This window comes from Muntiacus reevesi, chromosome 14 (assembly GCF_963930625.1).
Source record: "Muntiacus reevesi chromosome 14, mMunRee1.1, whole genome shotgun sequence".
In the NCBI taxonomy this organism is placed as follows: Eukaryota; Metazoa; Chordata; class Mammalia; order Artiodactyla; family Cervidae; genus Muntiacus; species Muntiacus reevesi.
In genome coordinates this window covers 64,229,535-64,256,501 of record NC_089262.1, presented here as the reverse complement: position 1 = coordinate 64,256,501, position 26,967 = coordinate 64,229,535, and the positions used below count along the sequence as shown (strand labels likewise).

General features: G+C 38.5%; 1 protein-coding gene across 5 annotated transcripts in view; it reads right to left on the bottom strand.

The window, feature by feature from the left end:
* The window catches only part of FBXW11 (F-box and WD repeat domain containing 11), a 126,137-nt gene that overhangs the window by 88,300 nt on the left and 10,870 nt on the right, over positions 1-26,967 (bottom strand). The gene's annotated exons all lie outside the window — the stretch shown is intronic.

The window sequence follows — 26,967 nt, the reverse complement described above, 5'->3', positions numbered from 1 at the left end:
AGGTTTCTGTTGCCAACCACTAACTCCCCAGGAAGGTACAGTGAGCAGAATCAAGAGGGAGAGAAAGAATGTTTCAGTGGAAACCCATTAAAGGGAACTGTAAAGTTTGAGGGAAAAACAAGATTAGCAGTGAGACTGGGACTCTAACATCATGAGCTTAGCAGCTCTGTCGTATCCACCTCTTTGTGACCACATGGACTGTAGCCCACCAGGCTCCTTTGTCCATGGAATTCTCCAGGCAAGAATACTGGAGTGGGTTGCCATGCCCTCCTCCAGGGGATCTTCCCAACCCAGGGATCAAACCCACGTCTCCAGCATTGCAGGCAGATTCTTTACCATCTGAGCCACCAGGGAAGCCCCAGTGGTTTTTGGTCTATGTCGTATAATTACAACTGCCATCATCACATTACCTACTATGGGGCCAGGCACTTTAAATGTGTTCTCTAATTACCACACCACAGTGTCAAGAAACTGAGGTTCAAAGGTAAGTCACTTGCACAAACAGCAAAGGATGGGAGAGTCAGAACTTCAAACTTTGGTTGCCGCTATTAAAACCCACGTTCATTCCACAAAACTATGGTGCCCCTGTTATAAAAACTTTGATCACCTGAAACTTTATCATCTGGGTACAGTTTCTGCACTCCCCTAAATAAAATCACAGGAGACCTAAAGACACAGGCAAAAAGAACAAGAAAGATGAGCAATAGACTGATAGATAAAGGAAACAAAAAAGCTGATAAAAACACATCTGATTTTGAGTGTCACCCAGATCTCTGCCTTCCCAAAGGGGGAAAAAAAAACTTTAGAATAATCATGACTTTCATTTTGGACTTTGCTTGCAATGTTCATTTAACACAAGTAAGAATTAAAAGTTTATTTCATTTACCCATTCCCATTATTCTTTAAGAGCTTGCTGGTTTTAAGGGAATTAAGAAAAAAAGTAAAATATAAACAAATACAATATAGCTAGTATTTTTAAACCATTAGATTATCTGTGGTATTCAATAAGTACTTTTTCAAACCTAAGATCAATTAATTTACCCTGGCAAATGAATAATCAAAAAAAAAAAAAAAATCTGAAGGTGGGTGTTTGGGTTCAACCAAAATACTCCAGAAGTCTCAGACCCAGCCTCATAAACTTGTTTATTCTAGCTATAATTAGGATGGTTAAATATACCCACTTTCCTGGGACAGTCCAAGTTTACACCAGTCTCAGCATAACTTTCACTCTCAAAAGTGTTCTGGTTTGGGAGGTAAATTTTCTGGTTACCCCAACTACAATACAAACAAAGACCACTATGCTTGAACTCAGGTAAGCCTGGGTTCCTGCCTATCCACCACCTGTACTTTCTAGTTAAATCCCACCGATAATGTAATAGAGTATTGAGATTATTTGGAAAAGGCATTTAAAGAATACGAAACCAGTGGACTCAAATGGAATAAAAAACTGAGCAGGTTTTTGGTAATGAACAAAATACCATGTATTTCCAATAGTATGCTTCCATTTCAAAGCTTCCCGTAGCCAATATGGTAGAATTATATCACTGATACTCCAGGCATACATATGTCATCACCCCAACAATTTGAAAGAGTGCCATAAAAGATGCTGAACAAATGTTTGGATAATATAATGACAATAGCTGCCATTTATCAAGGTCTTGTTATATGCCAGACAGTTGACATAGTAAACCCTCACAAAAACCCTTGTAAGACAAGTATGATTCCATTTTACAGATGAGGAAACCAAAGATCAGGAAAGCAGAGCTTGATTTGTTTAAACAGCAACTTATTGAAGGTGCAAGAAAACAAGGGCTAATTGATGACAGAACTAGGACAAGAAGTTAATCCTGTCTGACTCTAAGCAAACATGTTTTCTTTCCACTACAACAAACTGTATCCAGAGACACCTAGCAAAACATTTAGAGCACAGAAAATGCCCAAACACATTACATGTGTATATATACGTAGATTACATAGATTATTTAATTTAAATGCCCAACATCCTCATAGTTCAATTTAAGTTCCCTTTTTGGAAACTCTGTAGTTATCCAAATCACAGAATCACTTAGACCTGAGAACAGACTTCAAGGATTACACTTGTATTCAGCAACTAATACCAAATTAACAACAAAACTCATCTGCAAATCAATTTTCATTGATTCAGTAAAAACAGGTTCCTGCTTTAGTATGTATTTACCTCAAAGGGTAAAAACCATGAAGGCATAAGGTAATGTATTCTGATTAGGTTCTTTCTGCTAATAACCTGAGATCCAAAACTTAAAAAAAAAAAAAAAGAGAGAGAGACCAACTTTCACACTCGCTAAATCAAAGAATCATGGAGTGAGCTCTGGACCAATTAGTTCAAACATCTCCCCCGCCCCCAGAAGTGAAGAAACTAAAGCCCAAAGAAGAAAAGTAGTGAGTAGTTTCCTAATCATCTAATGACCTAATTAATACTTATAAAAATATGGAAAACAACATAAAATAAACCTGAGAACCTAATTCCAAAATATTAATTATTTATTACAGGTATTTTTTAAAGCTTGACATTGAACTTATATATTCAGAAAAAGACTTTTAAAGACAGTGCAGTTTCTAAGAACTTAATCTTTATAACACCCATGGAAGATATTCTGGAGTAAAGAGAGTACTGCCAGTATTTATAACAAATATTAGAACTGCCCTACTTTCACAGTCAATTACCTTGGAGCTAAACAACCAACCACAGTGCTGAAAAATAGTTTTTACTCAACAGAAAATGCCACCCTAGGAAATACATCCATCTTTTAATAAAGACGCCTATGCTTGCTAGTCTAAATAAGGCTACTCTTAGGGCTAACAGTTCAAGAGAACATTGATCTATTTGTAAAGCATGGCTAAATGTAAAAGTTCCATAATTATCAACCTAAGAGCATTAAAATGCAGCTTTCACCACAAGCAGTAATGGATTCTTGAAGCTGCTAATTTTAAACTTAGGGACCTGGTTGAGAATTCATGTTGACTATTATGGAATAACTGATTATCCATCATTCTTTCACTGAGTAAGGCAAAGCTCTCTTCATGTGAGCTTCATAGAGGCACACCACACAATATTATCTGTTTCTTTTTTAAAAAAGCTAACAGTGGTCTATCTTTAAACTTTTGGAACATTATCTCATTATTAAAAATATCTGAAGAACTTATCCTGATACCATGGGTATTTATCAATTTTAAGAAACACTTATTGACCTACTTATTAAGCTAACAACAATACAAACTAAGCCTCTTTCCTCTTGAGATTTCAGCCTGGAGCTCAAGAGAAGCACAGTGGGATCACAATGAAGATGCTTAAGGGGTATAAAACCCCTAAGAAATGTTTGTTTTAATTTTCACATTTAGCAAACAATACTCTAATTTAGGGTTGTCCACAAACAACAGGAACTAATTCACATGGGGTTCTAACAGGAAGAGCAAATAACCAATTAGATTGATTTATATTTATATGTTGTATAGCCAAAGAAAATAACATTAATCAAGAAAACTGACAGTGTTTATTAATTTTGTCATACACACTGTATAATCAAAAACCAAAATCAGGGCCACTACGCTGAGAGACACTGTAGTGCCATAAGGACAAAAAGAATAATAGCTTTTGGCATTTTTCAAAAGCAAAGTTATTAACAGAGGTAGGAGAGAAATGTCCTAGGCTCTCTTCCTATTGCCATAGGAACCACAAATCAAAAGGGGAAAGTGGCTGCGGGCACCTTGCCTCCGATTGGCTGGCTTTGAGAAGAACTCACAAAAGCTAACTTTGGTCTGTGTCTAGATGGAATTGTTTTTGAATATCTTGCCCTGATTCCTTCTCAAAGAGGCAATTCTTTTACAAGTTACTCAAAGCGGTATTTTATGTTAATTGTCTCTCTGATTTAGAAATATGCCCTATTATAGGTTTTCCATAAATCGCTCCAATTTTTTTCTTTAAACTACTTTCCACAGACCCATTACATCTCTTCTATCTCCTATCATTGCACTTGAGATAACCAAGTTGAAGTGCTTAAATTCTACTCCATTCAACAAAAAACTTATCTGAACTTATATCTGTGGACAGAAAAACAATTAAGACCTTCTCTCTCCCCTGGGAACTCATAGGAGGGAACTTTGAGAATATGCCATGTAAATACAACACACACACACACACGCACGCACACATACACACAGTCTTAACACACCCAAAGGAGGAAGATGCCTGAACTAACCATAAAGGATGAATAGGAGGCCGCCAAGGGAAAAAAGGAGAGAAACAGATATTCCAGGCAGAATGAATAGCATAAGCAAAGCCGAGTAGCTAAGAGATGACAGTCCTATGCGAGGAACTGCAATTAATCTAGTATGACTAAAGTTTCTAAGCGTGAGCTGAAGAAAGCTTAGAGACACAGAGGGGGGCCAGATCACAGAGGTCTCCCCACAGCTTTCCATCGGACTTGAGGCTTCATCCCACAGGACAACACTCTCACACCGTGTGCTACAGCTCACCAGTTAACAGCCAGTCCTACCCAGGGGTGTGGTCCAATTTTTTTTTTTTAATCAACAGTGATTCAGTGGCAAAGAATCCACCTGCCAATGCAGGAGATGAAGGATACAAGAGTTCTATCTCTGGGGGGGGAAGATCCCTAGAGAAGGAAATGGTAACCAACCCACCCACTCCAGCATTCTTACCTGGAAAATCCCATGGACAGAGGAGCCCAGAGGGTTACAGTCCATAGGGTCACAAAGAGGTGGACATGACTGAGCAGACATAAGATTTTATTTTCCTGCAACTCAGTATACATACTGCTTCAACAATATATGTCAGAGGAATAGAAGCAGGTCATGCAACACACTGGCAAGGGTGGGGTGAGGTTCTTAAGCTAAAAGGTAGGAGATAAAGTATAATACAAGTCAACGCCAAGTCAATTCAAGCAAGCATGAAAAAAACATGCTGTTTTCTAGACCATGTGGGGAACATTTTCCACATGCAAGATAAGAGAGCAAAGACGTCTACTCAAGAGTAACACAATGATAAATATAGGAAACCCAAAGATAAAGATATACCCACTTGAATACAGAGTTCCAAAGAATAGCAAGGAGACATAAGAAAGCCTTCCTTTCTCAGTAATCAATGCAAAGAAACAGAGGGAAATAATAGAATGGGAAAGACTAGAGATCTCTTCAAGAAAATCAGAGATATCAAGGGAACATTTCATGCAAAGATGGGAACAATAAAGGACAGAAATGGTATATACCTAACAGAAGCAGAAGATATTAAGAAGAGGTGGCAAGAATACACAGAAGAACTGTACAAAAAACATCTTCACAACCCAGATAATCACAATGGTGTGATCACTCACCTAGAGCCAAACATCCTGGAATGCGAATTCAACTGGGCCTTAGGAAACATCACTATGAACAAAGCTAGTGGAGGTGATGGAATTCCAGTTGAGCTAGTTCAAATCCTAAAAGATGATGCTGTGAAAGTGCTACATTCAATATGCCAGCAAATTTGGAAAACTCAGCAGTGGCCACAGGATTGGAAAAGGTCAGTTTTCATTCCAATCCCAAAGAATGCTCAAAGTACCACACAACTGCACTCATCTCACACGCTAGTATAAGTAATGCTCAAAATTCTCCAAGCCAGGCTTCAACAGTACATGAACCATAAACTTCCAGATGTTCAAGATGGATTTAGAAAAGGCAGAGGAACCAGAGATCAAATTGCCAACATCCATTGGATCATCGATAAAGCAAGAGAGTTACAGAAAAACATGTACTTCTGCTTTACTGACTACACCAAAGTCTTTGACTGTGTGGATAACAACAAACTATGGAAAATTCTTGAAGAGTTGGGAATACCAGACCACCTGACTGTCTCCTGAGAAATCTGTATGCAGGTCAGGAAGCAACAGTTAGAACTGGACATGGAACAACAGACTGGTTCCAAATTGGGAAAGGAGCATGTCAAGGCTGTATATTGTCACCCTGCTTATTTAACTTATATGCAGAGTACATCATGTGAAATGTCGGGCTGGATGAAGCACAAGCTGGAATCAAGATTGCCAGGAGAAATATCAATAACCTCAGATATGCAGATGACACCACCTTTATGGCAGAAAGCGAAGAACTATAGTGCCTCTTGATGAAAGTGAAAAAGGAGACTGAAAAAGTTGGCTTAAAACTCAACATTCAGAAAACTAAGATCATGACATCCAGTCCCATCACTTCATGGGAAATAGATGGGGAAACAATGGAAACAGTGACAGACTTTATTTTCTTGGGCTCCAAAATCACTGCAGATGGTGACTGCAGCCATGATATTAAAAGACGCTTGCTCCTTGGAAGAAAAGCTATGACCAACTATTAAAAAACAGAGATATTACTTTGCCAACAAAGATCCGTCTAGTCAAAGCTAAGGTTTTTCTAGTAGTCATATATGGATGTGAGAGTTGGACTACAAAGAAAGATGAGCACCGAAGAATTGAAGCTTTTGAACTGTGGTGTTGGAGAACACTCTTGAGTCTCTTGGACTGCAAGGAGATCCAGCCAGTCAATCCTAAAGGAAATGAGTCTTGAATATTCATTGGAAGGACTGATGCTGAAGGTGAAACTCCAATACTTTGGCCACTTGATGCAAAGAACTGACTCACTGGAAAAGACCCTGATGCTGGGAAAGATTGAAGGCAGGTTTAGAAGGGGACAACAGAGGATGAGATGGTTGGAGGGCATCACTGACTTGACAGACATGAGTTTGAATAAGCTCTGGGAGTTGTGATAGACAGGGAAGCCAGGCGTGCTGCAGTCCATGGGGTCACAAAGAGTCAGAGATGACTGAGGGACTGAACTGAACTGAATGATAAAGATAGGAAGTAAATAGCATAAAAGTCATGTATGTTTTTATAAATATTATGAAATAAGAGTGCTTACAATCATGCAATTCCTTCAAATGAGACATCAAAAACTTTTAATATTCAAACCATTGCTAGAGACAATGATAAGACAACTAATAAACTTTTAATCAGAGAAATGACCTTTAGCAGCTGGAATGAAGCGTGTTGAAGAGAAGTGAGAAAGATAAATCTATTAGAGAGCCTAAGGACAGTCTTTTTATTTTACTACTAATGCAAATTTCTTTCAGCTAAGCTACAAAGAGTAGACACAGGGCCAATACTTACCTTCAGAAATACTTGCCTAAAGTCAATTTTTTTCCAGTAAAACTCTCACCATACCCTACTAACCGAATATAAAACAGAGTAATGAAAATATAAAACAGGTAATGAAACAGGAGCTACCAAATACAGGAGTGGGAGCAAATATCTATTTCACGGTAATCACTTGGTGATAACACACTCTCCACTGAGAATCTCTATCCAGGAGTAGGAATTTGTCCTGAAGAATGACACAGTAAGTGGGCTCAAACAGATTATATAACTCCGGCCCTCTAAACCTGGATGTGAAAGCTATAGAGCATCCGTTCAGTTTCTGCTGGAGGCGGTCCTCATCTCAAAGCAAATAAAGCAAGAATTAAAGTTGATCCAAATTAGGAACTACCCTACTGCCTGAATTCTCAGACTGCTGCTTTTCAGGAAGCTGTGGTGGCTGTAATGAACATAAGGCCACAGAGCCTTTAAGAGCCCACAACACAGGCTTCTGCTCCTATAATGTCTGTTGGCAATCTGTAAGAAACAGCAAACTCTCACCAAGTAACTGTACTGTTTTTAAAACCAAGAATCATAATAATCAGGTCATAGGATAAATGTTAATCCACAGTTTAAAGGTATTTTCCAAAGCATTTTAAAGAACTGAATAGTTATAATTTTTCATTTATAATTTCTATTCATCCATATCTTCTAATGAACACCTAGTTCATTAGTTTCTCTCTGATGAACATCTAGCACTACTGGGTCCAAGCCTCAATATGTGATAGGCTTTCTTCTCCTTTTTATTGTAACAGAATTTGAAAGTAACCATGTGACATATAACCAAGAATGTTAATGCTTTAATTCTTAGCAACTGTACTGTAGAACCACATATTTATAGATAATACAGCATACAGTATTTTCAGGATGGGATATATGTGAAAGGAAGAAAAGGGCATGGGGAGAAGGGGGCAGTGAAATAAGAAAAGAAAAAAGGATAAGAATGTGGAAAACTGAAATTTACTTTCTGCCAAGTTTTAGAGATTCAAACCCAACCAACTTGTCGTGGAATCAGAATTCAAATCCAGAGCTCAAACTTTCCTTAAAATCTACTATTTAAAAATACACTTTTAATGTCCAGACAATTCTCATCAGTCCATGTGGTCACAAAGAGTCAGCCACAACTGAGTGACACTGTGCATGCGCACATGTATACACACACAATTATCTAAAGTAAGATGTTGTTTAGTTGCTCAGTTGTGTCTGACTCTTTGCAACCCCATGGACTACAGCCTGCCAGGCTCCTCTGTCCATGGGATTTCCCAGGCAACAATACTAGAGTGAGTTGCCATTTCCTCCTTCAGGGAATCTTCCTAACCCAGTGATTGAACCCGCATTTCCTGCATTAGCAGGTGGATTCTTTATCTGAGTCACCAGGGAAGCCCCTAAAGTTAAGATACCAGAACCCAAAACTAAAATGGATCTTCACAGTTTTCTTTGGTAGAGAGATGAAGGGTAATTTTTCTTTTACAGTTTCTATTCATGCATATTTTCTAACTTTTTCTCCAATGAACACCTAGTACTTATAATATTTTAAAACTACACTGTATAATTTTAAGTAATGCTTTTTTTGTTTAACTATATAACAAATAATATAAATTATAATAAGTTACAAATAGTAACTTGACAATTTAAATAAAAACAAATTCTCTTCCCAAGAATTAATTCAGTCTGTCTCAAATACCTGTGGTTTAAAAATGTGTTAAAAGGTTGAGTGCCAGAAAAACATTTTACCTAGTGACTTTCAGAAACAGCAGTGAGCAACAAAATGATAACAGCTTATTCCTGAGTAATTTCAAAAGGGGAAAAAAAATCACTGTTGTCCACTTCACAACTACCACCCATAATTCAAAACTGTCACCAGGTTTTTTCAGAGCTCTTACAGATGCTGGAGAGAGGAAGGATTAGATGTATGCGGGGGGAAACAGAATCTCTATTCTAAGCAGGATGACAAGAACAGGATGTCAAAATAATCTATTTCCGGCATAGTCACATGGGTCCTCAGTTGTACTAGGACCAGTCTGAGGTTCAGTTGCCAAGAAGGAACAGATTCCCCTAGCAAGTTCCAGGTCAGATCAGTTTGAACCCAATCCCAATGGGGTTTGATATCCAAGATCCACAAAATCTGAAACAGGCGAGAACCAAACAACAGTTAAATTAGGTACATCTGAGTCTTTGTCAGTTAGCATCTTTTGTCCAGTTAAAGAACATTTTTCAGAACTAGGGGAGATGGCTAAACTATAAATTTAACATTTCCAATTTAAAAATGTTAAATGTACATGAAATCTACAAAAAAAGGGTAATTTGGGAAGGAGATGCAAATCTGTATTTTCAGAGTACCCACTATGTGCCAGACAGGTATAGTTACCTTGATCTCAATACCAGACTGGTATTTTAGTTTTAAAGAGGAAGAAACTAAGGATCAGAGACATCAAACCACATGCCAGAGGTCAAAAGCAGCAGACGTGCAATTCTATCTGACTCCAAAATCCCCGCTTCCTTTGCTGGACATTAAACTCCCTAAAGCAGCAATTTCCTCTGATTTATTTTCAAATTTTATCTACTTGTCACTCATTTGTATTGCTTACAGGAGTGTAATTTGTATAACTCCCCAGGTGCAACTTATCAATACACATTTAAGACTTGGAAAACATGCACATCATTGATTCAGCAATTTCATATGTGGGGAGTTACACTACAGGAAAAACTAAAAATATGCCCAAAAATACAGCTAAGAAGATGTTCACATCTCTGTCGTAAACGCAAAGGAGAGAATGCCTAACAACAGACAACAGACTGGTTATATAAATTACACATCATCCAGAAGACAGGATATGATGTATCCACCAAATAAAAATCACTTTTATAGAAGTATACTTATTGACCTAGAAGTAAGTTATATATGAAAAGAAAGTTACAAGACATTGAAAAAGTTAAGAAATCTTAAGTGAAGAAAGGTTACAAAATCAGGACTTTCGTTATATTATGATCTTATTTTATTTGATAAAATATAACACACATAAAACATAGAATTAAATACAGGAGATTCTTATTTTACTCTTTTTGCCTGCCATAGTTTTTCAGATGTAGCCAATATACAACTGACAATCCAGTACTTAAGCTTCTCACACCGTTCTCCTCCACCTTTCTCTCTTCTCATACCTTTCTCCTCTAGAATAACTAGCATTTCCACACTGTTAACTTAGGGTTCTGGTCCTAGCAACTTTTCCCTTGGGTCAAGCCCATTCTCCATTGAAGGTGAAGAACAGGTGGGGTTCAGCTAGCTATCAGAGTTTGGTCACACTCTGAGGCTACCTCGCCAGAGAAAACTCTTCAGTAACAGTGCTCCGTTTTACAAGGCTATAACTTCTAAATATCTGATAATCCAAACTTCATAACCCCTGAGAGGACTTCCAGGCGGGATAACTAAAAACTCGCCTTGTTTTGTAGCCATCCTCTGAGAACCAAGAGGCACCTGACTTCACTACATATACCAAAGCAGCAGCCCCACTCTGAGAAAGGCCAGCCTCCCCTTCTTCACCATTCCAGGCCCAGGTGCTGGCGTCACCCCTTCCATGTCCTTCCATCAACTCTCAGAAGCCAAGAAGCTTCAATCAGAGCATTTACGAAAGTACCCAGACAACGAGATCTGACTGCCCTGTAACATCAGTACTGAGCCAAAATCCCTACCCTACTTTCATGTAAGAGAGAATGCAAAGTTCATGTGTTTTAAAAAGAACACTAGAGGGAATTCCTTGGCAGTCCAGGGGGCACAGGTTCAATCTCTGGTCTAGGAACTAAGATCCCACAAGCCAGATGGCACAGCCAAAAAACCAAACAAACCAAAAAAGTGGAAAAATTCCCCCCTGATATAATGAACAATCTTATTCTTTCTAGGAAGAAGTATCACTTTCAGAAAGACGACTTAAGGAATGTTATTGCACCTACTCTCAAAGGGTCTGACCTCATTATAGTCAGAACACATCTTAACCCTATTTTAACTTTTTCACTTTAAACTGATTATTCATTCAAAAAGTTTACTGAACATGCCAATATACTAAATGCTTCAACCGACAACACAATAATTCTTAAAACAATATTCTGGTATCAAAAGTATTTCTGGAAATAAAGCGGTATCATTTCCTACTTCACTAAAGGAAGAAAGATGGCTAAATTTCTAAAGTATCAAATATTTTAAAGAAATACAGTTTCACTGCTTTCAAGAGTATTAAAACTTAAACTCCACCTATTATAATAGTATTTTAAAAATCACTTTCAAAGACTTTCAAAACTTCCACTATCTAAACTGCTTCCCACCTCATTACAGCTATTGAATGAAAGTTGGTCCTGCTAAGAAACCTTTTGGAATCAAACATTACACCATAAACAAGCCCTCTAATACTTTCTAAACACTGCTCATTTCTCAAATACATATTTTCAGAGACCTAACCATCCTCTGTCCCAAAGAAATACATATTTCAAGTTGGTAGAGTGTCACGTTTAAAATTTTATACACACACACACACACACACACACACAGACTGATATAGAAAACAACTGCAACCAAAATTTTGCTGCAGAACAAAATGAACAGCATGAAAGTAAGCTGTCCAAGCTAATAAATATAAAGGGATTTCTCCCCCTTTAATTAAACGTATAGTAAACTATGCACTTCCTCTGCTTTCTCATGTAGCCCCATTGTTCTCATATCCTAAGCTGACCTCGGTTTCAAATAAGAATGAAGTTCTGTGCCTCGCAATCCACTGGGCTCTAAGAACAAGTGAATCCGCCTTTCAGCCAGGGCTAGGACTGCCTTAGTAAGGATTCCTGCTGCTTGCTGCAGAGCGGGGATGTCTTTGATTCCCTTCACGTTGTCTATTTCCTGCAGGCAACTGGGTAAGGGGAGTTCTTAGCGCTTGAAGTCAGAGATTTCATCAAATTCTAGAGGTGAAAGGGATCTTACAGAGATCATTTTGTCCATCTTCTTAAACTGTTATTCCAGCCCAGGTCCTCGAAATGTCTCATGAGATAACTTTTGGTACTTGGCCCCTTGAAAGCACCCAGTCTCAAAAGCAAGTAATTGCTGTAAAACGCATGATACGGTAAGATTACCGTATGCCTTAGAGATTCTTTCTGCAGGAATACATTATGAACACAGGCAGACTACAATACTCCAGAAGTTCTCACACAAAGGAACTAATGAAGTCAAGATTTAGAGGCCCAATATCAATTTAAGAAATACTGGACTTCTTTGTCAAAAACCATGTTCAGCGCCACTGCTTTAACTTTATGCATGACAGCTATATGCAGTTGGTCAAGATGTTCTATGAGGAACAGAACACAGATGTCACCGTAATAGCAAATTTTTCATTAACTGAGAAAATACAGAATTGAGAGGAGGATCAGAAGACCAATCTCATACGGGCATTTCTTGCTGCATTTAAAACAAACAAACAAATAACCCATGATCCACATTTCTTTCAATCGATGAATTAAGTCTATAAAGAAAAACAATGAAATAGCCACTAAGATTGGGATATGAGCAAAAAAGGTTGAAAGGGTGATATCCCTTATACTTTGAAAATAATCAAATTCAAAAATCAAAAATTGGTCTATAAACCACAGGAAAACGCTTAAAGTAATATATTTTCCTGTAGAAATTGTACTTTATTTCCAAATAAACTAGGTATTATATTTCTAAAACAATTTATTTAAGTAACAAGCAGTTGGTAAGATGATTTACCAACTTACAATGCAATGTTTTCAGGTCCTCATAGCACCTGTACAGAGTAGGAACTCAAAAAATATTTGTTAAATTATCAAATAATTAATATGTAAAGTCCTGAAAGTTTACACACAGAGCAAAATATGATTCAGAGGCTAGAGAAGAATGTAATGTTGTAATTTTAACACTTGTTTTTTGGCCACATCACCTAATCACAGTAAATTATTCAGGAATAAGCACATAGTCTAAGTTGAATTCAGGACTTCTATGAAAGCCACAAGAACTCTCTTTCCCCACCGAGTCTGAACTTAGGATGAAAGCTGGAGCTGCCCTCAGCCTACCACACAGTATGGAGCTGGTTCTAGGAAGGACCACATTCTCTCTAGGGAAGAAACCTGAATCCACATCCACCTATGGATTTTTTAAATTTTAAATTCTTTGCTTTGGCTTAACTCAGCCTTGAGTTTTCTACCACTTTCAACTAGAAAAAAGTAATAACAAACCTTAAATATTTAGTTAATAAATAAAACAGCAAAAGCCAAAAAGGTATTTGATATGGCCAAGATCTTAAGAGATAAGGAATATCCTGCCAATGAAATATTCTTAAAACTTATATTTATTTTCCTAGGAAGTCATCTTATTCTACTAAAAGTATACAAAATGAAATGTTCCAAGAATATCTCATTCCTGGTATAATACAGATACTAGAGAAAGAAAACAAAACAAAACACATTACAGGATAAACTGACACTAAGAAGAATGCAGAAAGAAAGCACAAGAGAAAAATGTGTCCTGATTTTCCAAGGAGCTCTGAAATCCAATACTGAGAAACTCAACCCTCCTCTTTATAGGCACTTCCTTCAAATAAGCAGAGAGGTTGGCAGTATCAAATACAAACACCAATTAGACAAATGGGCTTCCCTGGTGGCAAGGCAGGAGAACTGGGTTCGATCCCTGGGTTGGGAGGATCTCCTGGAAAAGGGAATGGCTACCCACTCCAGCATTCTTGCCTAGAGAATTCCATAGACAGAGGAGCCTGGCAGGCTACAATCCACGGGGTCACAAAGAGTCAGACACAACTCAGTGACGAACACTTTCAACTATTTCTTCCCTTGTAAAAATATATCATAATTTGCAGAGTCAACACGACTGAGCCACTGAACAACAGAGGATGAGTTTTGATTGTTGTTTTACTTTAATTGATAGAGAAGCATACTAAAATCCTACAAATCTCTGGGTGTGATTACCAATTTACAAGAAATATAAGTGAGAACAAAATTATGTAGACCTATTAAGAACATAATTAGCAAAATCTAAATTTGGGGAAGTTATATAGAACAAATGACCAGTCCAGTTTCTTCAATAAACACGTGGCAAGAAAAAAGATGGGAGAGGCAATTTTTATAGATTAAAAGAGATTTGAGAGACTATTAACTGTAAACAATGAGTGAACCAAGTCTGTCTCCTGAACTGGAAAAACTACTAAACAAATGTATGAGAAAAATAAGACAAATTTCAATAGAGGACAACACGATATACCTGACCAGTCCCCGAAAAACTGTCAAGATCACCAAAAACAAAGTCTGAGAAACTGACATAGCCAAGAGGATCCTATGAACACATGACAACTGAATGTAAGGGATGATCCTGAGTGAAATTCTGGAGCAGGAGGAGGATATGGAATAAAAACTAAGGACAGCTATGGACTATCAATAATAATGCATCAGTATCAGCTCACGACTACACTAATGTAAGATGCTAATTATGGGGGAAAAAGGAGTATTTGAGAATTCTGTACTACCTGCTCAATTGTTTGCAAATCTAAAATTTCTAAAAAATAAAGACAATTAGTTTAAAAATTATTTGAGACAAGCAAATATAAATAGACTATTTGATATTAAAAAATTATTCATTTTAGGTATAATAATGGAATTGTGTGCTCTGTATGTGCATGTTTTTATCAGTCCTTTGTTTTTAAGTCTGTATCTTTAAAACAGATGCATACTGAACTATTCACAGATAGATGAATGAATAAAGTTAACAGGGTATTTTACAGCAATGTTTCCCAAGGTTTAGTATTCAAGGTGATTTCTGGTGACATGTAAAGGTGTTTTAATGTTTTAATAGTGACACATTTAATTTAAATACATATTGTAAAAATATACAACTAGCACATCGAACCCATGATTTCATAGATTTTAATTGCTTAGGTTTTCCTTAGGGGAAAAAAAAAAGTAAATGTAAGGCTAAAAAAAAAACCTAGACAGAGGCAGGCTAAGACCCCAGGTTCACAGAACAGGACATTAAGCAAGCCACCCGTTGCAAGGCGCGCAGCACCTGCTACACCCAAGGCAGACACTAGGCAAACCAGCGATAAGGAGCCAAGCGAGGACTCCAGCAAAGCGGAGAGGCCTGGGGTGAGGAGGGCGAGCCAAGTGCAGAGGGAGCGAGGGCAGGAAGCACGGACACTCGCAAAGGCAATCGGGCAGGGGCAGGCAAGGCTTCCCCTCCTCCTTAGTCTCCCCAGTACCGAGAACCTGCAGCTGCCCACCCACAACCTAGAAACGCTGCTGCCTCAGAGCCTGGAGCTCTTCAGAGTTCCAAGCTGCCACCTACCCCTCTCAAACGAAGGCGATGATAGCTAGAGGTGCGGAATCTAAGAAAGAGCACAAGGCTTTGCACAGACAGGAAGGGAGAGAAGGGAGGGAGAGAGGAAAGAAGGTCCACGAAAGAAACAATCTCTCGTTATGTGACCTCGAGCAAAAAATAATTACCTTCACCAGACTCCATTTCCTCACATGCTAAAATGTGGAAGAATTCCACATTTTAGCATGTCTATCTTTCAAGGTTATAGTGATTAAAAAAGATTAAAAGAAACAGTAGATGTAAATCTGACATTTAACCAGTGTTAGTTTCCTCCCTCTTTAGTTTGGCAGGGTGAAGGAAACCCTTGACGAATAAAAGCTGTTAGGATGAAATACGTAAAACTAGTAAAGAACAGCCTCGGGTTCTATCAGTTTTGAGCCCAAATAAAGGAGAGGAATCCTGGGGTCAGAAAATGTGAGATATGTTGGGAAACATATTATTAAAATGGCAATTATCAAATGAATTTCCTAGAGGAGATTACACGCATTTACTAAAATAACCAGACCTAAGGAAGCAACTCTCAGTAAAAGTGATCCTATTAATATTTCTGTCTCTCTCTCTCTCTCTCTCTCTCTCTCTCTCTCTCTCTCTCACACACACACACACACACACACACACACACACACACGGAAATGTGGGGGGAGGAAAGGTTAGCAGTTTATAGCAGTTGGCAAATCCCTCAAAATGACAGCTGAAGTATTACTGAAATAAGACTTTCTGGATAGATTAGAAGTCAATGACAGGTTTTAAAATCTGGTTTAGAGTCAGTGAGGGAAAGAAGGGAAGCTTTCTAATCTTCTGAAAGGAATTTCTGATGCCAAGAGCTTAATTTTCATGATCAAGTCACTTAAAACTAAGATGATATTGAAACAAAACACCAAGTATTAAATGGAGTAAAAGTATTTATTTTAAAAGTACATATGAACTTCTGATACAAGACAGTACTTCTCATTTGCCCTCCTAAATTTATTCCTTCAATCAACTGGGCAACTAGTGGTATGGTATGCACTATGTACTAGATGCTGCAAACATGTTATGAACTGTCTATGACGTAACAGACATGATCCTTGTCCCCACAGAGATTACCTTCTTAATGAAGGAGCAGACTGTCTAGTGGGGGACTATGCAATACATTCATCAATTATAATTATGTTAACAGCTGTGAAGAAAAAGAACTGAGTGCTATAAGAACATGACAAAGGGAATCTAACCCGTAGGAGTATATAGGGAGCCCAGACACACCTGAAGAAATAATGCTTGAACTCAGCCCTAAAGGACTAGCAGACATTAAATGGGCAAGAAAGGAATTAAGGCTGACCCATCCCTGATAACAAATAACAGAAGTTAACACTTGTTAGGTCAAGACAGAACCTGGCACACTGGAGGAAGGGGTGGGAGAAAATCACTGTGGCTGAAGTATGGAAATATAGAGTGAAAAGGAGCAAAGACAGACAAGACTGAGGAGGATAACGGAGGTCAAGGCTGCAGTTTCTGACTATGCAACTGAAATCACCAAAGAAATATCTAAGTAAAAGACAATGGTATCAGGAACCTAGCTCTGGTGCTCTCCACAAATAAAAGATGCTTCAAGGAATTTCTATTCAACATAAAAGAGAAAACACTGGACTGGAAAATAGCATTTACTGCATGTAAACAAAGAAAATCTACCTGAAAAGTGCAAGAAGTTCCCAGCAGAACCTCACTTCCTAGCTACAGCAACAAAGGCTAGTGGAGGCGTGTGTCCCTGAAGCTGTCAGTGAGGACAGAATGACAGATACTTAAGTGCTTCGTAAAGGCACCTTGCAGCCAGGGCAAGCCAGAGCAGGACCTGGCTTAGCCAGCTGCAGACAGTGTGCCGAGTAAAGCAAAGGCTCCTGCAGCTGGCTTCCAGTGAGAACGGCCATTTCAATCACAAAGGCGCGGCCTGGCCCAGCCACAACCAACTCAGAAACTCCGCACCCCGTGATTCATTAGGCAGTATGTGTATCTGATAAAGAACTCATTTCCACACTGTTATAAAGAGCTTCCACAAATCAATAAGAAAAAGACAACTCAATTTTTTTTAAGGGTCAAAAGATTTGAACAGGCATGTCTCTACACAAAATAGCTAACTGGTCGACAGGCAGGTGAAAAAATGCTCAACATCATTAGTCATTAAGGAAACCGTCGTGGTCCGGGAGCAGGTTGGAAAAGAATTTCCAGACATGAGACAGAATGAGAGGGAAATAAAGTTTATTAGAGTGGGAGACGCTTTTATAACAGCGGGCCAGCTCAAGGGAGAACCGACGGTGAACAGGGGTCCTTACTCCACTTTCATACCCAGGGTACAAGGAGTGGGATGGGGTCTTGCAGGTCATTTGCTGATTGGATGAGGCACATATACTGGGTAGAGGAAAGAGTAAAGAAAATACCTTCTCCCTATGGCGTAGGAGGGGAGACAGGTACACTGCTCAGGAGGGCCTGAAATCCATTAAAAGTTACAACAAGGGGGAGGGAAGGACGATAAGGGTCTGGTTTTCTGTTTCTGCATTCCAAGACACTCCTCGGTTTTTCATTCGTTTCATTCATTCATTCGTTTCTGCATTCCAAGACACTCCTTGCTCTTTCATCCTTGGGTCACCACAGAAACGTAAATTAAAACCACAGTGAGATACTATTTTTCACCTATCAGCATGGCTAAAATTGAGTGACAATGTCAAGTGCTGATGAGGATATAGAGCAACTAGAATTCTGATACATTGTCAGAGGAACTCTAAGAATGCACAGCCACTTTAGGAAAAGATCTGGCAGTTCCTTGAAAAACTAAACATACATCTACATTGTCCCAGCAATTCCACTCTTAGGTATACCCAAGAGAAAAGAAATGTCCAAACAAAACTTTGAACACAAATGTTCATGTAAGCTTTATTACCAATAGCCAAAGACTGGAAACAACCCAAATATCAGCAGGAGAATGGATAAACAAAACTGCTGTATACTCTTAAAATGAAACAATACCAAGCAATGAATAAGAACAAACAACTGATATAACAAGAATGAATCCCAAAAACATGCTGGGCAAAATAAGCCAATCACAGTAAGAATACATGCAGTATATGCATGCTGTACCCGTCTCACCTGTATGAAATTCTGAAACACACACACCTAATCTACAGTTATAGAAAGCAAGCGACCTGAAGCCAAGGATGCTGCTGAGGGGACTGCAAATGATAATGAGGGAAGTTCTTTGGGGGTATAAATGTTCTATCTTGATTGTGGTAGTAGTTATGTAAGTGTACACAGTTTTCAAAACTAAAATAGTATACCTGAAATGACTACGTTTTATTGCATATATAAGCATCAATAAGTTGATTAAATAAAACAAAACAAAAACAACAAAAACAAAAAAACCCACTAAAATGTATGTATCCATACACACTCAACAGAATGGCTAAAACGAAAAGGACTGGCAAAGCCAAGAGGATTCTGGAGCTCTCCACATTAGAGGTGGGCATCTAAATGGACAGAAGAGCTTGGGAAACAGTTTATCAGATCTACTGAAACTGAATATATACCTATCCTCTGACCCAGTAATTTCACTCTGGGGTTTTTATAACTGAGAGAACTGCTTATGTTCACCTTAGAAATGTTACTCATAATAAAAGCCAAAAATTGGAAACAAGTCAAGCAATGTATCAACAATAAAATAAACATGAACTATATACACAATAGAATAATGGACCAAGGGGGGAGAACTGTTATACACAACAAAATGGTATTTCACAGATACAGACATAACTGGGGGTGGGGGCAGAAATGTAAGAGTATGTATTAATACATGCTGTATAACTCAATTTATGTAAAATCCAAAAACAGCCATAACTAAACAACAGTAAAAAAAAAAAAAAAAAAAAGAGGCCAGAAGAGACATCTAGGAGGTCCACTGACTGGGCGAGGCACAGACGAGAGGAAGCCCTCAAGGGCTCTAGCATCTTCTCTATCTTGGTCTGGGTAGTGGCTACACAATGTAGTACATGCCTAGGTAAAAAAATCACTGAGCTGAGCACTAAGATTTGTGTTCCATACCGTTTGCAAGTTAAATACTTGCACGTGTGTGTACGTATACACACACAGAGCTGCACTTTGACCAATCGCTGTTCACCCCCGAAGCTGGGAGCCTTTCACACAGAGCCCAGGTGTGGTCTCCACCAGTCTGAGTCACTCTCACTCCCCACCTACTCATTTACATGTTCTTCACGTCTCCCTCCCTCAGATCATCTGAGCTGGCAGAGCTACTAAGTATCCGGACTAGTGGCACTGATAACAGGACTGGACAAAGTCCTGCCCTAATCAGACAGGGAAGATGTCCAAATACCTACTAACAGTATACAAGATTTTAATAAAGGTGTAACTTTAAGTCTATGGTACAATCCCTTATTGATTCACTATCCTTTTAATTAAATTCTTGCTGAGATTGGGGAGAAAACGAAATACAAGCAGCCAGCATTGGAAAATAAGATCCAGCATTACTAATATTTTGCTTGGAAGTTTAGTTTCCTAAAGTTTACAAACAACTTTCAGGAATAAAGCCATATCCGAGACTTTATTGAAGCATGTTATTGTGCATATTACAAAACTAAACACAGTGACGATGCATGAAACTATCATTACTGTCTTCCAAAATTAACCAACAGATTAAAAAATATGTGGCTAACTTCCAGAAATCATGGTTAACTTCCAGATACTGATTTATGCAGACAGAGCTTTTTACAAACTGGACTTCATGTTTTAAGAGAGTCTGATTTACATTCTTTTCAATACATACAAACTCATATCAATACAATCTACCCATTCTGCATTCAAAATGTCTTACTTCCTCCTCTTCTGCACCATCTGTTACTATCTTGTGATTTCTTCCCTGAAACATTACAACAGTCTATTAATTGGTCTCCCTGCTCCACTGCATCCTCCAACCTGACTGCCAAAGTGATCTTCCTAAAGCACAGATTTTGCTCAAACTCTTCAAGTCCCCTCTCATCTCACATTACACCTGCTACTCTCATCCTTCCCTTCCTACAGGGAGGACAAGTTCAAAAGAAAGCCTTACAGGAGCTATGGTGAACAGGAAAGGACGAGCCTTGGCTCAAAAAAGCAGCCACAACTCAGCTCCAGTTTTCAGATAAACCAGTGTTTGGATGGGAAATGTCTCAATTTTTAAAAATCTATGTGGATCAAATAAATCACATATGTGAATCTCTATCTACAGGCTACTTGTCTGTAGCTTATGACCTAAAGGATAACCCAAGATTTGATTATAATCTCTTTGCAATCTGCAATCTCTTTGCAATCTACCTCAATTCCTTCACACAAACTACGCCACAACAATCCACATAACTACTTACTCGTACCTCCTAACAGACAACACACACTATGGCCCACCAGCTACTAGTGTTCACCCACTTACCTTTGCTGTGAAATCCCTCTTCCACCCCAGTACATCCACATCCATTTTGCTCAGGCCTCAAAGGATACCTGTTAAAATTTTCCTTTATAAAATTTCCTTTCTTTTCTAGCCTCCACACATCGTATATCCACCTTTCATGATCCTTAGCAGTTTTCACATTATACTACAGCTTTTAACGTAAAAGATTGCAAGATTCTGGAAACAAGATATACATCTGATTCTGTTCTGTATTCCCGACATGACCAAACAGAACCTGTTGATTACATGATTAATAATTAATGAATAGAGCTATTTATCTGCCTATATGCATGGCAATTAGTACTTCAACTAGATGGCCATTACACAGTATGATCCCTATGATTCTGAAAATCAAAAGGCTAACAGGTTCAGAAAAATATCCCTGTAATATTAACTTTGACTCAGAACTAACATGAACCCATGATTCTATTCAAATACATATTTTAGTTCTGTCTATTGAAAAGATCTAGAAGCAACAAAACCCAACAGTACTGATTTTGGTTTCTAAGCACCATTTTCCACTAAAAGGAACCAGAGCTTCTTGGAGAAATGGTTGATCCTTGATATGCAGGCAAAGTAGAAGAGCAAGGAGCACACCAAAACTGATGGACTCATATTAAAAAGGAAGCAGGCGCTACCCTGAGGGGCTCTCATCAGCCAAATCGGAACACCCATAAAGACTGTGACTGACTGTTAACACACTGAATAAGCAAACGTCTACCAAGAGTACAGTGATACACAAAAGGAAGGAGGAGAAACAGGGATGGCCTCGATGAATGCTAGCTGATAAATACAGACGAAATGACAGAGAACCAAACTTTTGTAACTTACATTGTAATAAATGATTTCAGGCTCAGGAAGCTGAAACCACAGGGTGAAAGGCTATAATGTAACAGGTTATTTACAAGGTACCAAAATATTATTCCAAAGAGTCCTTTCTAATAACAGATGATAAGACTGTACCTTAATGGAGAGATCTGAATGCTGCCACCTTGGACAAAGGATCAAATTTAGCACAGCTCATAATGGAATAACTTGTCATTGGAGGTGCCTCCCGACATGACTCAACCCAAAGTATACTTCACCTATGATGAAGCACTCTTGTCAAAAATGTTTAAATGAGCTGCAATCAAGCTTCTCACATAACTTCCAGTTTACAGGAAGTCAGGAGCTAGAGAAGCAAGCTCAATAACACCATGAGGAAATGTTCAAACAAGTGAAGAATGTTGCATATCCTACACGACAACTGAACTGGACTTAAAAAAAAAAAAAAAAGAAAGTCAATCGCAAAAGACAGAAAAGGGCAGAGAGACTGCTAAAATTAGAAGAAATTAAAAAGACATCATAACTAAATACAAAGGGGTTATTTTGTTTGACCAAACAAAACCTGGTTTTTGTTTTTTTAAAGAAGGTGTGCTCGAAAAGACATTCTTGGGACAAGTGGAAAAATTTAACTGAGTATTATATTATGGGATTACTTTCATTTTCTCAGATAAAAATAGTTTGTGGTTTTATATTATGTATAAAATGCATATGACTATATTTAATATTTGGTTATAATATGCAGATGTATACTATATACATGGTGCATGTATTATGTGTGTGTTGGCTTTTAGAGAGGGGAGGCTATTTTTATTCTTAAAAGGTACATGCTGAAATATTTAGAGAGTGAGGTATAGTGTCTGCAAGGTACTTTCAAACTGTTTAACAACATAAAAGAGTACTTACTTGGGGAGAGGACACAGAAGGGAGGGGGGTGGGAAGAGAAGACCAAGGTGGGAGCAGAGAAAAGATTCAAATAAGGCAAAATGTTTGTAAGTACTCTTTATTATATTATGGAATTACTTTCATTTTCTCAGATAAAAATAGTTTTGTGGTTTTATGTATAAAATGCATATGACTATATTTAATATTTGGTTATAATATGGAGTACTCTTTTATGTTGAGCCTAGGTGGAGAGAGTATACAGGTGTTTGTTGTACTGCTTTTTACTCAACTCTCATATAAATTAAATTCTTCATAATAAAAAGTTATGAGGAAAATAAAAGAACAATTTAAAAAGCACCCAGTTTAGAGACAATGTAACGCCGTTACACCGGTTACATCTGTCCTCCACTATCCTCAGGAGTTTGTCCAAATTCATGTCCATTGAGTCAGTGATGCCCTCCAACCATCTCATCCTTTGCCGCCCCTTCTCCTTTCCCAGCATCAAGGTCTTTTCCAATGAGTCGGCTCGTTCCATAAGGTGGCCAAAGTGTTGGAGTTTCCGCTTCAGCCCTTCTAATAAATATTCAGCATTACCCTTTAGGATTTTAAATAGCTCAGCTGGAATTCCATCACCTCCACTAGCTTTGTTTCTAGTAATGCTTCCTAAGGCCTACTTGACCTCATATTCCAGGTTGTCCAGCTCTAGGTGAGTGACCACACCTTCACGGTTATCTGGGTCATTAAAACCTTTTCTGTAAAGTTCTTCGGTGTAGTCTTGCCATCTCTTCTAAATCTCTTCTGCTGTTAGGTCCTTACCGTTTCTGTCCTTTATTGTGCCCATCCTCGCATGAAATGTTCCTTTGATACCTCCAATTTCCTTGAAGACACTGCAAGTCTTTCCCATTCTACTGCTTTCCTCTATTTCTTTGCACTGTTCATCTAAGGCCTTCTTATTCCTCCTTGCTATTCCCTGGAACTCGGCATTCAGTTGGATATATCTTTCCTTTCTCCCTTGCCTTTCCCTTCTCTTCTTTCCTCAGGTATTTGTAAAGCCTCCTCAGACAACCACTTGCCTCCCTGCATCTCTTTTTCCTTGGGGTGGTTGAGTAGTTAATGCTGAAGAGAATGGGAAACTTTTCTTCTTACTGCATACTCCTTTTTGCGTCTTATTATAACACAGACATATATGACATATTCAAAAAAGGTTTTGATAAGTGTTGATTGTAGCTATAATGAAATCGTCATATCTCCATGCTTTCATGATCAAAACCTAATCACAGTAGAGTTACAGCTCACCTGAGAATTACAGTCTAAAGTCTGTGCATAAGGTGAAAATAGCATATAGTAGAAATCTGCCTTAAAAATCTCCTAAATATATGTCACACTGGACCAACACACCATCTCAATTATTTCTACACAGCTAATTTTCACACAAGCACTTGAACAGTTTGCTGTTTCTTCAACTGACTGACTAGTAGATGCTGAATAGCTGGTTTGTGCTCAGGCCTCCTGCTGTGATTTTAAAAATGTGTCTTACCACAGCTAGATGAGAAGCATTCAGGAATTGAGACAGGTTGAGAGAAGAGCAAATTTCCATTTCCCATTTCACACTTAATCCAGAACGTTCACTGTTTAGGTTAATTTCCCCTTGTTTTTGCCACTGGATGTAAAAAATGAATTTGACAAATCTACGAATGGACAGAGGAGTCCATTGGGTCGCAAAGAGTCGGACACAACTGAGTGACTAACACACATGCAAGATGTGTAATGACCAAAAAAAAAAAAAGATGTGTAATGACAAAATGGCTCTTTCAAAAACACATTTCAAAAACGATATCTCCTTTAATGAAATAAATCATTACAGTGGAAAAAAATATAACAATCCAAACATAATGGACTAATCTGCAGATTGGGAATAGGCTGTCACAATTCCCAGATCAATGTGAAAGAGAGTAGTAACACCTCTTGTCCAACATCATAACCTAAGCTGTGGCCCATTTCTTTATATTAGCATTTCCAGGCACAGATATAGATTCCTCAAATCTTTATTTACTCTTACTAATCTTCAGTTCAGTTCAGTTGCTCAGTCGTGTCCAACTCTTTGCAACCCCATGGACTGCAGTACCCCAGGCTGCATCACCAACTCCCAGAGCTTTCTCAAACTCACGCCCACTGAGTCGGTGATGTGATCCAACCATCTCATCCTCTGTCGTCCCCTTCTCCCGCCTTCAATCATTCCCAGAATCAGGGTCTTTTCCAGTAAGTCAGCTCTTCGCATCAGGTGACCAATGTATTAGAGCTTCAGCATCAGTTCTTCCAATGAATATTCAGGACTGATTTCCTTTAGGATGGACTGGTTAAATCTCCTTACAGTCCACACTCTCAAGTCTTGTCCAACATCACAGTTCAAAAGCATCAATTCTTCGGCACTCAGCTTTCTTTATAGTCCAACTTTCACATCCATACATGCTGCTGCTGCTGCTGCTAAGTCGCTTCAGTCATGTCCGACTCTGTGCGACCCCATAGATGACAGCCCACCAGGCTCCGCCATCCCTGGGATTCTCCAAGCAAGAACACTGGAGTGGGTTGCCATTTCCTTCTCCAGTGCATGAAAGTGAAAAGTGAAGTCTTTCAGTGGTGTCCGACTCTTAGCAACCCCATGGACTGCAGCCCACCAGGCTACTCCATCTATGGGATTTTCCAGGCAAGAGTACTGGAGTGGGGTGCCATTGCCTTCTCCGATCCATACATGACCACTGGAAAAATCAAAGCTTTGACTAGATGGACCTTGGTTGGCAAAGTAATGTCTCTCTCTGCTTTTTAATATGCTGTCTAGGTTGGTCATAACTTTTCTTCCAAGGAGCAAGCATCTTTTAATTTCATGGCTGCAGTCACCATCTGCAGTGATGTTGGAGCCCCAAGAAATAAAGTCTGTCTCTGTTTCCGTTGTTTTGCCATCTATTTGTTTCCCCATCTATTAATCTTCTAATTCCACTAAATAAAGTTAGCTACCACTTGAGGCTAAATAAAAACTCCCAAACCTTTCTTTCCCTGATCTTTCTGGTGAGCTCCCAATTGATATTCTTACTAGTTATTTCTCCTTTTAGAGGATTAACCCACAGGCAACTCAAATTCATTAACCGAACTCACTTCTTTCCTCCTCCATCCACACTCCCCAGTCTATTCTTCTAGTCTTCCCTATCTTGAAAAAGAGAACAAATATCTATTCTGGCGCCCAAGGCAAAACACTAAAATTTATATTATATCCCATCCATCTTTTACTCCTATAACCAATCCCCAAGTTTGGCAGGTCCTACCACCTACATCTCTTTTAAGTCCACCCCACCTCTACCATGCCCACTGTCAGTGCTTTGGTTCACCTTAATCATTGCTCACTTGAACTAACTAGTCCCCTTGTCTTGAGTCTCTTCAATCCATCTTGCAGACACCTGAAAAGTTAACTTCTTAAATGCAAATTTGGTTACACCACTCTTTCTACTTAAGGAACAAAAGGCTCAAGTACCAGTCCCAAAACAATGATACAGTGAGCTAAAAACAAGCTTATTTAATAACATGAAGTAACACAAACAGAATGTATCAGGCATTTTTTTATGAGTATGTTCCTATTCCACCCCACACTATAGGACCAAATTAAATAAGCTAATTAGTGTATTTCAGTAAAAAGAGGCCTCAAGGAAGCAAGGAAAATTCAACTGCCTTCTTAGAGACAAAAATGAACACAAAATGGACCCTAACAGTGACAAAAGTACCTTAAGAAAAACAAAGAGCTTCCCAGATCTGTAAGACAAGACTGCATTCAAGCTGAATGTATTAACATGCCTAAAATGAATGCCATAATCAGAAAAGGATATGGGAAGTAAAAGCAAGCAGAGAAGCTGCAAGAAGACAGAAAAATCATCCATCCTTAAAGTAAAAGATGAATGAGGTCGTCTCAGTCTCAGGTCAGCAACTATATAACTTCCCTGGTCAAGTCCATGCTAACTAAACCACTTGATTGGCTTGAGTCTTCAGGTCCTTCTAACTAGTGTTTCTTATTTGAAAAACTTAAGCTGGCATGTTGAGTAGGACCGAATAAGCAAATCTACCAATCAGAAAAGTTGACATTCATCACACCAACATGCACACATCATTATAAATTAATAAACTGGAATTCTGATTTTACATATCAGTCTTGCACAGCTGGTTAATTAATTAACATG